Source organism: Lissotriton helveticus, chromosome 1_2, assembly GCF_964261635.1.
Source record: "Lissotriton helveticus chromosome 1_2, aLisHel1.1, whole genome shotgun sequence".
In the NCBI taxonomy this organism is placed as follows: domain Eukaryota; kingdom Metazoa; phylum Chordata; class Amphibia; order Caudata; family Salamandridae; genus Lissotriton; species Lissotriton helveticus.
Window position 1 is genome coordinate 385,758,998 of NC_136058.1, and position 12,462 is coordinate 385,771,459.

General features: G+C 47.3%; 1 protein-coding gene across 2 annotated transcripts in view; it reads left to right on the plus strand.

The window, feature by feature from the left end:
- Positions 1-7,844: 7,844 nt before the first annotated feature.
- LOC144806091 (vomeronasal type-2 receptor 26-like) overlaps positions 7,845-12,462 on the plus strand; it is a 1,640,897-nt gene continuing 1,636,279 nt past the window's right edge. For both annotated transcript variants that reach the window (XM_078672531.1, XM_078672538.1), the window contains exon 1: positions 7,845-8,601. The gene's annotated coding sequence lies outside the window, so the exon portion shown is untranslated. The remainder of the gene's footprint in view (positions 8,602-12,462) is intronic.

The following is a 12,462-nucleotide window of genomic DNA, read 5'->3' on the forward strand; positions in this document are numbered from 1 at the left end:
AACTATGGAAGGTCATCAACATCTCCTTCGAAAAAGCGACATTTCCGGAAAGCTGGAAGCACGCCGAAATCAACGCCCTCCTCAAAAAGCCCAAGGCGGACCTCAAGGACCTCAAGAACTTCCGACCCGTCTCCCTGCTCCCGTTCCCAGCAAAACTCATCGAGAAAATCGACAACATTCAACTGACCCGCCACCTCGCAGACAACAACATCCTGGACCCGTCCCAATCCGGATTCAGGCGAAACCACAGCACCGAGACAGCCCTCATAGCCGCCACAGAGGACATCAGACGCCAACTGGACAATGGTGATACAACAGCCCTCATCCTCCTGGACCTGTCATCCGCATTCGACACGATCTGCCACCGCACCCTAAAGGCGCGCCTCCAAGAAGCCGGAATCCAAGAGAAGGCCCTTGACTGGACCACATCCTTCCTCTCCAGCAGAATCCAGAGCGTCCGCCTCCCACCCTTCCGGTCGGAAGCCACCGACATCATCTGCGGCGTCCCCCAGGGCTCATCCCTCAGCCCGACGCTGTTCAACATCTACATGGCCCCCCTCGCACAAGTGGCCCGCCACCACAACCTCAACATCATCTCCTACGCCGACGACAACCAGCTCATCCTCTCCTTCACGAAGGACCCCCACACCGCCAAAACCAACATTCACGAGGGCATGAAGGCCATCACCGACTGGATGAAGAGCAGGCGTCTGAAACTGAACTCGGACAAGACGGAGGTCCTCATCCTCGGACCCACCCCCACAGCCTGGGACGACTCCTGGTGGCCGACCGCGCTAGGGACAGCACCGACACCAACCGAACACGCACGCAACTTAGGATTCATCCTCCTCCTGCTACAACACCCTACGCTTGCTCCGCCGGATCTACAAATGGATCCCGACCGAAACAAGAAAAACGGTGACACAGGCCCTCGTCAGCAGCAGACTGGACTACGGCAACGCACTCTACGCAGGAATCCCAGCCAAACACCAACGGCGGCTACATCGCATCCAAAACGCCTCCGCCCGACTGATCGTCAACGCCCCCCTGCCGCAGCCACATCACCCCCCTCCTGAGAGACCTGCACTGGCTCCCCAACAACAAGAGGATCACCTTCAAGCTCCTCACCCACGCACACAAGGCACTCCACAACGCCGGACCAGCCTACCTGAACAGCAGACTCAGCTTCTACACCCCCACCCGCCAGCTCCGCTCCGCCAGCCTCGCCCTCGCAGATGTCCCCCGCATCCAACGCACGACCACCGGCGGCAGATCCTTCTCTTACCTCGCCGCCAAAAAACACCCTTCCCACCCACCTACGTCAGACCCAAGACCTACTCGCCTTCAGAAGACTCCTCAAGACCTGGCACTTCGAGCAGTAGCGCCACACCCCTCAGCGCCTTGAGACCCTCACGGGTAAGTAGCGCGCTTTACAAGTACCTTGATTGATTGATCCACCGAAGTGGCATGCTTCATCATCTGGGTTTTCTCCTCTTGGCTGAAACACCATTTTTGTCTTCCTCAGGTTACCATCAGTATGTCCTAATTCACCAAAAGGGAGACTACTGGTGCTGTAGGTTGTATTTATTCTATATTACACCTTCAAGTGTTTTTTTATTACTTTTTTCACGTTATCACTTTGTTACGCAGTAGCACTTAACATCGAGGTCATGACGAAGGCCACAACACCCCTGAGGTCATACTAGCCAAAACATGTAGACCTGTTTATTGGACAGATGCAGTTAATATTTTCAAACTGCACATACACTGTTTTTAACCCTGACACCAAGAGTTAACTAATAAAGTTCCTTTTTCTCTTGGTAGTCAGTTTTAAAACACGTATCACATTTAGTTGGATTTTCTGCACTGCGTTGATCACTCAAGTACTTTAGTGCTTTACATCTGCTGGATTTTAGTAGATCTTGTATAAGAGTTGTATCTAAAAAATCCCTAAGCTCCTCCCTCACAGTGAAGGGGTTGTAGCCCTTGGCTGCACTAGGTATTTCAGCCAAGAGGAGAAATCCCAGATGATGAAGCATGCCACTTTGGTGGGTGATGGGATTACGTCCTTATGAAAGGAATCCTCCTATTTATGATTGGGAGCCTTTGCTTGCGTCTTCTGTTTTTTGTTTCCAGTGCTTTTCAAAGCCTGTCAGCGTGCGTTTAGCAATAGTCCTTTTGGGGAATTTATCCACGCTGGTCTTTAAACTTCCCTTGGACCCTCCACTCCCGGTCTGTATTCTTTGGACATCTGGACATCACCAGCTTGGGGATCCCCCAGGAGCAAGATCACAGCCCATGAGTGCAACAACACCCTGAAGGCCGGGCCTAAAGCAAGATATCCAGCAATGGTGAGATCATGCTGTATAAATTTGCAATATATATATAGGTCCAATCTGAATTGCTTCTACCTTTCTTAAAATGTAACTTTTAGTTAATTTGCAACTGGTGTATATGTAACTCTAACCACTAATATCTGTAGTGACTTATGTACTTACTACCATTTTTGTGTTTATCTGTTTGTATCTTTATATGTAATTCATGTACTCTGAAGTCCTTATGCAATGTAACTGGTTCTATTGTAAAAGACTCTGACCCCTTCAGGTAAAGTGTGTTCTGGTAAATTACCCTGTGCTCTGGTAAAGTGTCACTCAAAGTGGCACACATAATGCACGAAATTGTACGCCTCAACATGCTAAAAACATGACAATGTCACACATGCGGAATCTGAAAACGTTAAGGTTTCCCTGGGCCGTCGAAGCGTCTTGCCTGCAGGTGCTTTTGGCACGCGTTGCCGTAGGGTGACCAACCGTCCGTAAATTTCACGGACCGTCCGTAATTGGGACCTCACGTCCGTTGTACGTGAGGATCCCTTTTACGGAACGCCTTTTGTCCGTAATTTTGGCCTCTGGGAACAGCACTGCTCCCTGTGAGAATCCTCTACCCCTGTTGGGGCGCCTCGCGCTCCTCTGAATGCAAGAGCAGCCCCACCCCGCCCATTGTCATTCTAAATGAGGCAGATTGCCCCATACAGAATGACAATGGGCACGTCTGGATTGAAAAGCAGGTGTGGGCCTCCTCCAGCCTCGGGCCTCTTTTCAGAAGGAAGACATGTAGGATAACACCCTTACTGCTACGAGAGAAGCCAGTTAATCAAAATAAGGCGGTGAAAGAAGTTTAAAAAACAGCGTTATAGTTTTTTCACAGTATCCTCATTTTAGAACTGATGCATTTTTAATATTCTATTCAAGGAAGTAATGTTTGCTGTTTTTTTACTTTATGCAACTAACAACCATTGACAAAGCCTATAGTTCTGGCTTGTTGCAGCTGTAACGTTACATGGTGTATTATATATCTGAATGCAATGACAGAAACAGCAAAATACCAGTGGGGCGGAACACTATGCTAAGCACAGATTTTTAGCTTAGGTGTTTTAAGCTTCGCCCTTAATTACATCGAACACCCCCTTTGGAGCAACACCCCTGTTTTGTCATCCCACTTAAAGCCCTGGAAACACCATGCCACAATCACCTCACAACCTGGCACTGTGCATCATGCATGACTCAGGACGTCCAAGGTTTCAGGTTGACTATGTGCAGGGGCATCTTGAACCCCTCCCTTTTTTTTTTTTTTTGTTAGAGTTTTATATAGCGCGAACTAGACCCGAACCAAATCAGGTATCAGAGCGCTTTACATAGCACAAGTTACGTTTTTTACATGAGGACACACACTTTAATTTTTAGGCACGGGGAGATTAAGTGATTTGGCCAGAATCACAGGAGGTTTGGCGTCGTTACCGAGACTCAAACTCAGATCCCCAGGTCCGAGGTCGAGCGCCTTAGCCGTTAGGCTAACTCCTCTCCTTTGCTTTAGGAACTACAGCGGGGGGGAGGATAAGTTCCTGATGGTTCTCTTCTGTCTGCAACTCTGCAGACAAAGGCTCAGCTCACAATTAATGTAAAAAGGTGGGTGAGAGAATAAGTGAAGGGATTGGTGGATGGCTAGATGGATTAGTGAAAGGGTGAATGGATGAATGAAAGGGTGAATGATGAGAGAAAGAATGGGTGGATGGATGAATGAAATGATGGATGTATTGATGAATTGATAAGTGAAAGGATGACTGGATGGACAGATGTGTGAAAGGGTGGATGTAAGGATGGATGAGTGAGTGAAAGGGAGGGTACATGGGCAAAAGGTTGGATTGATGAGTGAAAAGGTGGATGGATGAGAGAAAAAATGGATGGATGATTAAAAGAATGGATGAGTTATAGGGTCAATGGGTAGATTCATGAGTGGATGAGTAGATGGATGGTTGGGTGGATGGAAGGAAGGATGGATGGCTAAGTGAAAGGGTCAGTGGAGAGAGAAAGGGAGGAGGGATGTGTGGATGACTGAAAGGGTGAATGTGTGGAAGGATGAGTGACTGGTTGGATGGATGACTAAGTGAAAGGGTGGCTGGATAGGTGAAATTATAAATGGTTGGATGGATGAGTAAGTGAAAGGGTGGCTGGATAGGTGAAAGTGTAAATGGTTGGATGGATGAGTGAATGGATGGATGGGTGGGTGGAAGAGTGGATGGATGAGTGTGTGGATAGATAGGGTGAAAGGGTGGATGGATGGATAATGGATGGATGAGTAAAAGGGTGGATGGAGGGATAGATGAGTGAAATGATGGATGGAAGGATACATGATGAATAGGTTTGCAAATGGTTCAATATGTTTGGATATGGATTAGCTGCATCTTATGCTTGCCACTTTACATCTCACACTATCTATCTGAGCAGATCTTCCCGACCATTTCTCTCACCAAACACGCCTGTTCAGGACCATAAATTGTAAACAAAATATCAGATTGGACAACCCAGTGCTGTAACCATATATAGATTATTATCATATGAAATACCACAAAAAGACCTGCACAGTTGATCAAAGCTGCATGCATACTGAACAACCGTGAAGTATACGATTGTTTCAACTTAACTGTGCTTAATTTGTAAAATATTAAGTGCCAGGGCTCAGACAAGGAGGCCACTACAGCTTGCACCACCCATCGCCCTTGTCATCGCTGCCAAAACAACTACAAACCATCTCTCTTGCATGTAAATGCGCCGATTCAGATTATTCCAGGTCCCCAAAGCTAAAGGAATGGCTGTGGAGGTAGGTATTAGCATTTTTAATGGGTATTGTATAACCCTGGGTGGGTAACTCCACTCTGCCAGCAGATGTTGCGGAGATTTGCCTACGACGCGATCCGCGGCGAACGCGGAGTAGGCAACAAACTCAGCCTCCGTGGCGGAGTTAGCTGCTCCCTCCCCCTCCCAAAGCCCTTTAAAAATGTTTAAAAAGCCACTTACCTGTTGTCTGCCGCCTCCCTTGCCTGGCGGCTTCCCGTCCTGCTCCTCGTGTCTTCTGTAATAAAAAAACCACTACGGTCTCCGTCTGACATGCATGCTCAAGCGCGTCAGATGTAGAAGGTAGAGTTTTTTTCATTACAGACGATGCGAGGAGCAGAACGGGGAGCGGCCAGGTAGTGGAGGCGGCAGACAACAGGTAAGTGCCTTTTTAAACATTTTTTAAGGAGTTTGGGAGGGGGCGTAGCGTAGCGTATTTCCACAGAGTTTTTTTTTTACTTCGTGGAAATACGCGTTGAGGCACTATGCCTGCTACGCCCAGGGTTCCTAAACAACCCTTGTTCTGTGCATCTCTAAATCAGATGAACAACACCACCATGTGGTAGACTGTTTTGAGTATGGTGTTGACATTCAGGTGCCGTGGTCGAGCACTGGAAACCAATTAAGTGAGGGTGCTGAGCACCGGAAAGCACCGGCTTAAATTAAACACTGCAACCTAATATAAACTTATGTTGACTAGTGCTAAAATGGTTGTCTATATACTTACTGATACTATTGCGCACCCTCCTCTGATGAGTCTGTAAAACTTACCTTTTGTCCAGAAGTTTTGTACTGAATTTTGACCTCCTGTCCTGAATTTTTGTCCTGAATTTTGACCCTTTGTCCTGAATTTTTCACTCACCGTCCTGAATTTGCACCAATGCCAGTTGGTCACCCTACGTTGCCGTGCTGTTAGTGCTGATGACCTCATAAGTCTGCACCCATGCTGGCTTCCGATTGGTGTACTAGCTCAGGACTCAGGAGACGTGGCTGCGACGAAATTGCCCGTCATGACGCACTCCGGAAATTCAGACCTGATCAGGGCATTGTGCTGCCGTTACAGTCCTGCCAAGCATCACGCAACAGGTGTGACGCTCACGCATTTCAGTGCGTGATCCGCATCACCGCACTGAAATGGATTGTTACGCATTTTGCCACCTGCTGCCAGGCGAGCCACCAGCGGCGCCTGTCACTGTGCCCGGGCTCTCTATGCTGCTGAGGTGCGCCTGCTTCCGAGTTCCCAAACAGTTAATCAGAGACTGCTCTCACCTCGGAGTGCTACAATGTATTTCTCTTTGCACTCTGCCTATTGCCGTGGAAACAAGGGTGCGGCGCCAGCGCGGCTCATCATGAATCATCCCACACTGCAGGGGGGCCGGGCTGCCCTCAGTCCGATAGTACTGCAATTGTGTCAATCACCGACCGTGTCACCAGGGGGCCGGGATTAAATCCGGATGTGCGGCGGTAGAGTGCCGTCACGTCCGGAGGAACAGAAAGTAACTTAGCAGAAGCGGCGGGGGGAATTTGAAAGAGTGCAGGCTGGTCACGAGACAGCCTCTCTCATCAGCCAGTGATTATTACAATAGGATCTGACTGCCTTGGCATGCTACAGAACTCGTCGCTGCCACGCTGACCGGTGTGTGAATTTATAGTATTGTTGGGATTGAATGTTTCTTTGGAGTCAGCCTAATTTTGTAACTTTCAGCTGGTGCCCGTTAATGTTGGTTAAATGACAGCAGCTGAGCTGATGTCCGCGCTGGTGCCTATCAGCCTTCTCAGTTATTCCCACGTGGAGATAGGCCTGGCCGCCTGGTCAGACTCAGTCATGCGTGGGAATCATTGATTGGATTCCTCACACCAAGGAGCTGTGCATTTAAGTACCAGTGTGCGCGCTCCATCGCTGGTATGTCAAATAGGCGGCAACATCAATAACATTGTTTTCGTTTTGTGCCTGTGCCTGGTGGTTCAGTTGAGCCCTGCCTCTGTTTGCTCTAACCTCCACTGACTGTAAAACATAGTTTCGCAGCTGGCGCGTGGTAAATATAATGAATACAGGACCTGGCTGTGCCTGTTATATATTTAATTTAGAGCGTCACTCACTGCAGCCTGACTGAGGCCCCCTTACAGCTCCACTCTCCCAGGCTGCACTGAGCAGCGCCGCTTAGTTCGGAGCATGAGCCTGATCTCATTGATCATTACATGTTATCTACTATTGACTCATGTAAATTGAACTATACATACGAGTCAGTCCCATCCGTGTTTTCGTTTAATTGTGGCCAGGTGACGTCCAACTTTCGAGTCAACAGTACGTTATATTTAATTACAGCGTTCCTGCTCTGCCAGAGCCTGTAGCTCATGCTCTCAGGACGCTGCCCCAGACCTCTACTCAGTTGACACAATGACAACCATTGCTTGATTTGCTCATGAGAAAGTGTCACTCATATTCGTTAAAATGTCACTCATAATTACACAGAAATTATGAAAGTGTCACACATAGCAATCTGAAACCTGGGCAGCTATGCCGTTAGTGTTGGCGTCATAGGCTGTTACCCGTTCAGCGCGCGCGGCCCGTGCCTTTCCTCTGCTGGCTTCCGATTGGTTTAGCAGCTTGGGTCATGACGCAGATGGCTCGTGAAGGGCCGTCATGACGCACTTTAAATTTGGACCCAGGCCTTCCTCTCCCACCCGCCATGCTGTTTCACCTCAGAAGCGCGGCCACAAGCACCAGAAGCGCGGCCACAGACACCAGACCGAGGCTGGTGATACCCGAGATCCGCAGCGTGAGGGAAGCGCCTCGGCGCTCCTCAGCCGAGTTTGAAGGCCCCCTCGAGGCCTGCTGTCTCCATCCCAGTGGCGCAGGTGTAAACCGAGGTGGGCGAGCCAGGGAATTACCAGGGAAGGCCGAGGTCTAGGATCCCTTGCACAAGCCGAGCCCGGAACATGTTTGGCTTATAAACGGTGCAACAAAAACCATATACAATGAAAAAGACTCTTCACAATAAAGAAAAACAACATTTTTCTATCGTGCAGAAGTGTTCAAACTCAGAATATATCCGATTGCATCACTGCATTGAGATGTTTACAGTTAGTGTTTAAACAGGAGCGAAATGAGTTCAGGCCCCTGCCACGTTGCGCCCTTCAGCCACCAGAAGAGGACCTCTTTCCTCTCTGGTTTACATCAAAGGCTGATGCTTTTTATTTTACTCTTCCAGTTCGGCTCGTGTTGGGCTCGAAGGTCCGAAAGGAGCCGAGCCGGAGCCAAGCATCTGGTTCGAGCCGGGCCTGCGCTTTCAGTGCTCGCCCATCTCTAGTAGCCAAGCATCTTCAGACCCGCTGCAGGGGACTTACCGAGCCATTTTCAAATATAATTCGATGGAGATGTATTCATCTGTAATGCTTTCTGAAACAAGCCGTTTTCTGTTTAAAATTGGTAAGTACCTTGAAATTTGTGATATCATACGTACTTAGAGAACAGGGCCTCCTCTGCACCACTCGATGGGGGCATTACAAAGAGTATGGAAACTGTAATCCTAAGGGCAATGGGGCGGGGGGGGGGGAGGGATCAAAAGCATGGCTAAAAAGAACAAACTGTTGTGTAACTATTATGTTGGTCTTTCACCTTCAGGTAACTGCATGTAAAATAATATACACCTTAAATGAAAAATAAATGCAAGTTAAACTAATCGGTGGAGATGCAAAACTTTACATTAGGAAACATTTAATGGTTAATGTGATCACTTCACATATCTGAGTATGTAACATAGAGCCACAAAATTGAATCCTGGTTGGTCCAGTGGGTAATAGTGATGTGTGTTTTTAGAGTTATGAGCTCCCAGCCTGTCACAGAAAGAACTGTGAATATGTAAGTCATTATTTTAAGCTTGCATTGTGCGCAGTATAAGATAGGCTGCCTCAGAATACACATTCCAATGCAAATATTATTTTATAGCGTTCTGTTAAAAGCATTCAGTCCATTGGTCAGTTGGTGACACCCTTGAAATACCTTCAAAAAGAGTACATCTTTGTCCTCAGGAAGCTTCAAATGAGCTCGATCAATTAAAGCCAGTAGTGACTTCCAGCAGCCTTTACATTTGCTAATTAGCCAATTGAGCATATTTACATTTCTTTCAGGCAGCAGGCACCCTGGCAAGAAGGCTTGTTTCTTGTTTAGCTGTCTGTACCTCCCTCCGCCTCACAACACCGAAGACTCACTCCCTTCCACTTCAGCTCAGACATCTCCAATGTTGGAATTAAACATCCCAGGACAGTTGTCTTGTAAGAAAAGTAGGAGAACTGTTTTACTCAAATGAAAAATGCCATGCCCCTCAGATCCCTCTATCTTCAACCTCTGGTCCTCTGTAATGTTAAACCCATGACATGCTCGATCTAGTTACTACCCAAAACTCCTCTCTAATTGACACTCACATGCATGAACAGTGAATTGAGACATGGCCATCTAAAGAAAAAAGTGATCAATCTGTCACTGCCCTGTGGGGCCTCCCGCCCATCATAGGCCATTTCAAATGTCAGAACTGTAATGTCTATGACCTGACCATAACACCAAGGTTTTTGTCGCCACAGAGCGCACCTACCAACTCCGACAATTCTCCAACTGCCGCACCAATAATGTCATCGTATGCGATCCGTTGCCCGTGCAATCTATTGGACATAGGCCAGACGACTCAGATGGTTAAGCAACACATTTCACAACACAAGAGTGGCATCAGATGCAATGTTACCACGGCGCTATTGGTAACACACTACAAAGCAAAAAACACTCTGAAACAGATATGACCTGGCAAGTCATAGATCGACCACTACTACCCACCCATGGTGGTAACTTCCAACTCATGCTTAATAAATGTGAATGTAGATAGATCACACGCTGCAACTCTGGCACCCAGGGTTTGAATTCACTCAAACGCACCAATAATGTCATCTATGCAATTCGTTGCCCATGCAATCTATTGTACATAGGCCACACGACTCAGATGGTTAAACAATGCATTTCACAACACAAGAGTCGCATCAGATGCAATGTTACCACTGCGCCATTGGTAACACACTACAAAGAAAAAAAACACTCTGAAACAGATATGACCTGGCAAGTCATAGATGGACCACTACTACCCACCCGTGGTGGTAACCTCTAACTCCTGCTTAATAAATGTGAATGTAGATGGTTCATACACTGCAACTCTGTCACCGAGGGTTTGAATTCACTCAACAAGTGGAATACAGTGATTACCGTGACTTAGTTCCACCCTCTAATGTCCCTGCTTCCACACCCACTCTGAATTCGAGTTTAGACCCATGATGTGCACGCAGGTTTTGCTCGCCTCCACCCTTTTAAGTAAAATGCCTTTAATGACTAACAGACCCCAGACTTGTTGCCCTACATGGGTTCATTCACATTATGTACACACTCCGTTCTTAGGGATCACGATTGTTTAATTGCATTGATCTCCATTCACTGTACATATCAACACGTTACTTGAATAACAGTACTATCATGTTTGTTTATTAGTGATTTTCATTGTACATATTGACTTGTTACTTTATTTTGTAGTCCTTATTTCAAGGACCATTGATGTGCATGAAACTTCACGCACCGCTCTAAACTTCCAGTACTTTAACTCATGGACCATTCATGCGCATGTAACGTTGCCCACCATTCTACCCATTAGATCATTTATACGCATGTAACCGAGCGCATTGTTTTTTCATGTTTTTTCATTTGATAGTATTCATTCTAATGCAAATGTTGGATTCATAAGTAATCTTAGTCTAAATTATCACGCATACTAACTGTCCGATTGCTTCATGTTCCCGTGTTTCAATCACAAATGTTTAACATGTTATCAGCATCGTTTACTGCAGATATGTGACGTCTGTTTAATTGGTTTCTTGATCACATTTTGGTGCCACTTGGACGTTCCTTCTCTCCTATGACTCGTCCCCCCCGGGGGCACTACAACTACTCTCATGCCTTGACGCTCTCATCTTTTCTTATCCCAGCGAGCTCGTCACCCTCCATGTGTCCTGGCTGGCTTCCTTATTTCTGGGTTGCCGTCCTGCACGCTGCTAGACACTTCATTCGTCCATGACCCCCCTCCCCGGATTCACGCCAGTTCCCTTGCTCATCTGCTGTCCGGGCCGAATTCCCAACGGACTCTTATTAATTTCCCAGGTAAGATAATTGGCTCCCCACGTACTTCGTAATTTGCCATAGATTCCCTGTCCAGCCTTGGGGCTTACTATGCTCGTTTCCCTTGCTTAGAGAGAACTAACTTGTCACCGTTACGCTACCTCCCCTGACCTTACTAATCAGTAAGCATCATGCGCCTGCACCCGCCAGCCGCCTCCGCCCTGCCTCCATTTCGTCCCCAGCATTTACAGCTATGCCTTTCCTCCTTCCACTCCTCAGATTGTCCGCAGCCAATTACTGCTGCCTCCCCCCAGTGGACGCTCTTCTGTGGCACCCACACAAGTGGCATTCTTCCCTTGTATACTCAGCTTCGCCCTCTTGAATGCCTTCAGGTAACCTCCAGCCCTTAGCTCTTATCTCTAACCCCCCCCCACCCCCTTACCCTTCCTCCCCTTCCCCTTGTCTTGCCTTTACTGCATCTGACTGTACTTCCTTTCCCTCCGGATCCTATAGAGCACACTTCCAATTGTGTAACCATCATCCTGATGATGACCTCAAGCTAACAGAGGTTGAAACGCCATCGACTCAACAACGCTATTCGCGGCAGCCTAAGGGTCACTCGCTAATAATGAAATCATGTTTTGAGATTGTAAATACTTTTGTTTGATCCACTATTTTGTTATCGCTGCCTCATGTTGTTCTCCTTATCAGTTGTGTCACTGCGTCGTTTACTCACTGTAACACTTCCAGTGCACATTTGGTTGTTATGGTTACTGCAATTTAGTTGCCCATTGTGCTCCGATATGCAAATATTAATCCTTCCACTCTTACTTGGTCTCCCGTGTTCCCTTTCTGTGCTTGGTGATTGATAGACACCTTATTCTGTCCCCTTGTATGATATACCGGTTGAGACATTGTTCTATTGTTACAATATACGCCCGGTCTCAGCTGGGATAATGGGTTTACTCCTGTTTCTGTTTACTGGCCTTAGGATACAGGCACAGGTAAAAGTAATAAAAGGGAGTATTTGAGAGTGTGGCGTAAGTTAGCGAGATAGTACTTAATTTGTACCGGTGGTCCCACCAGTACTTACTTTGGGGAGCAAAGTTTTTTAGGTCCCTGCCATCATCACTGCTCCGCTGA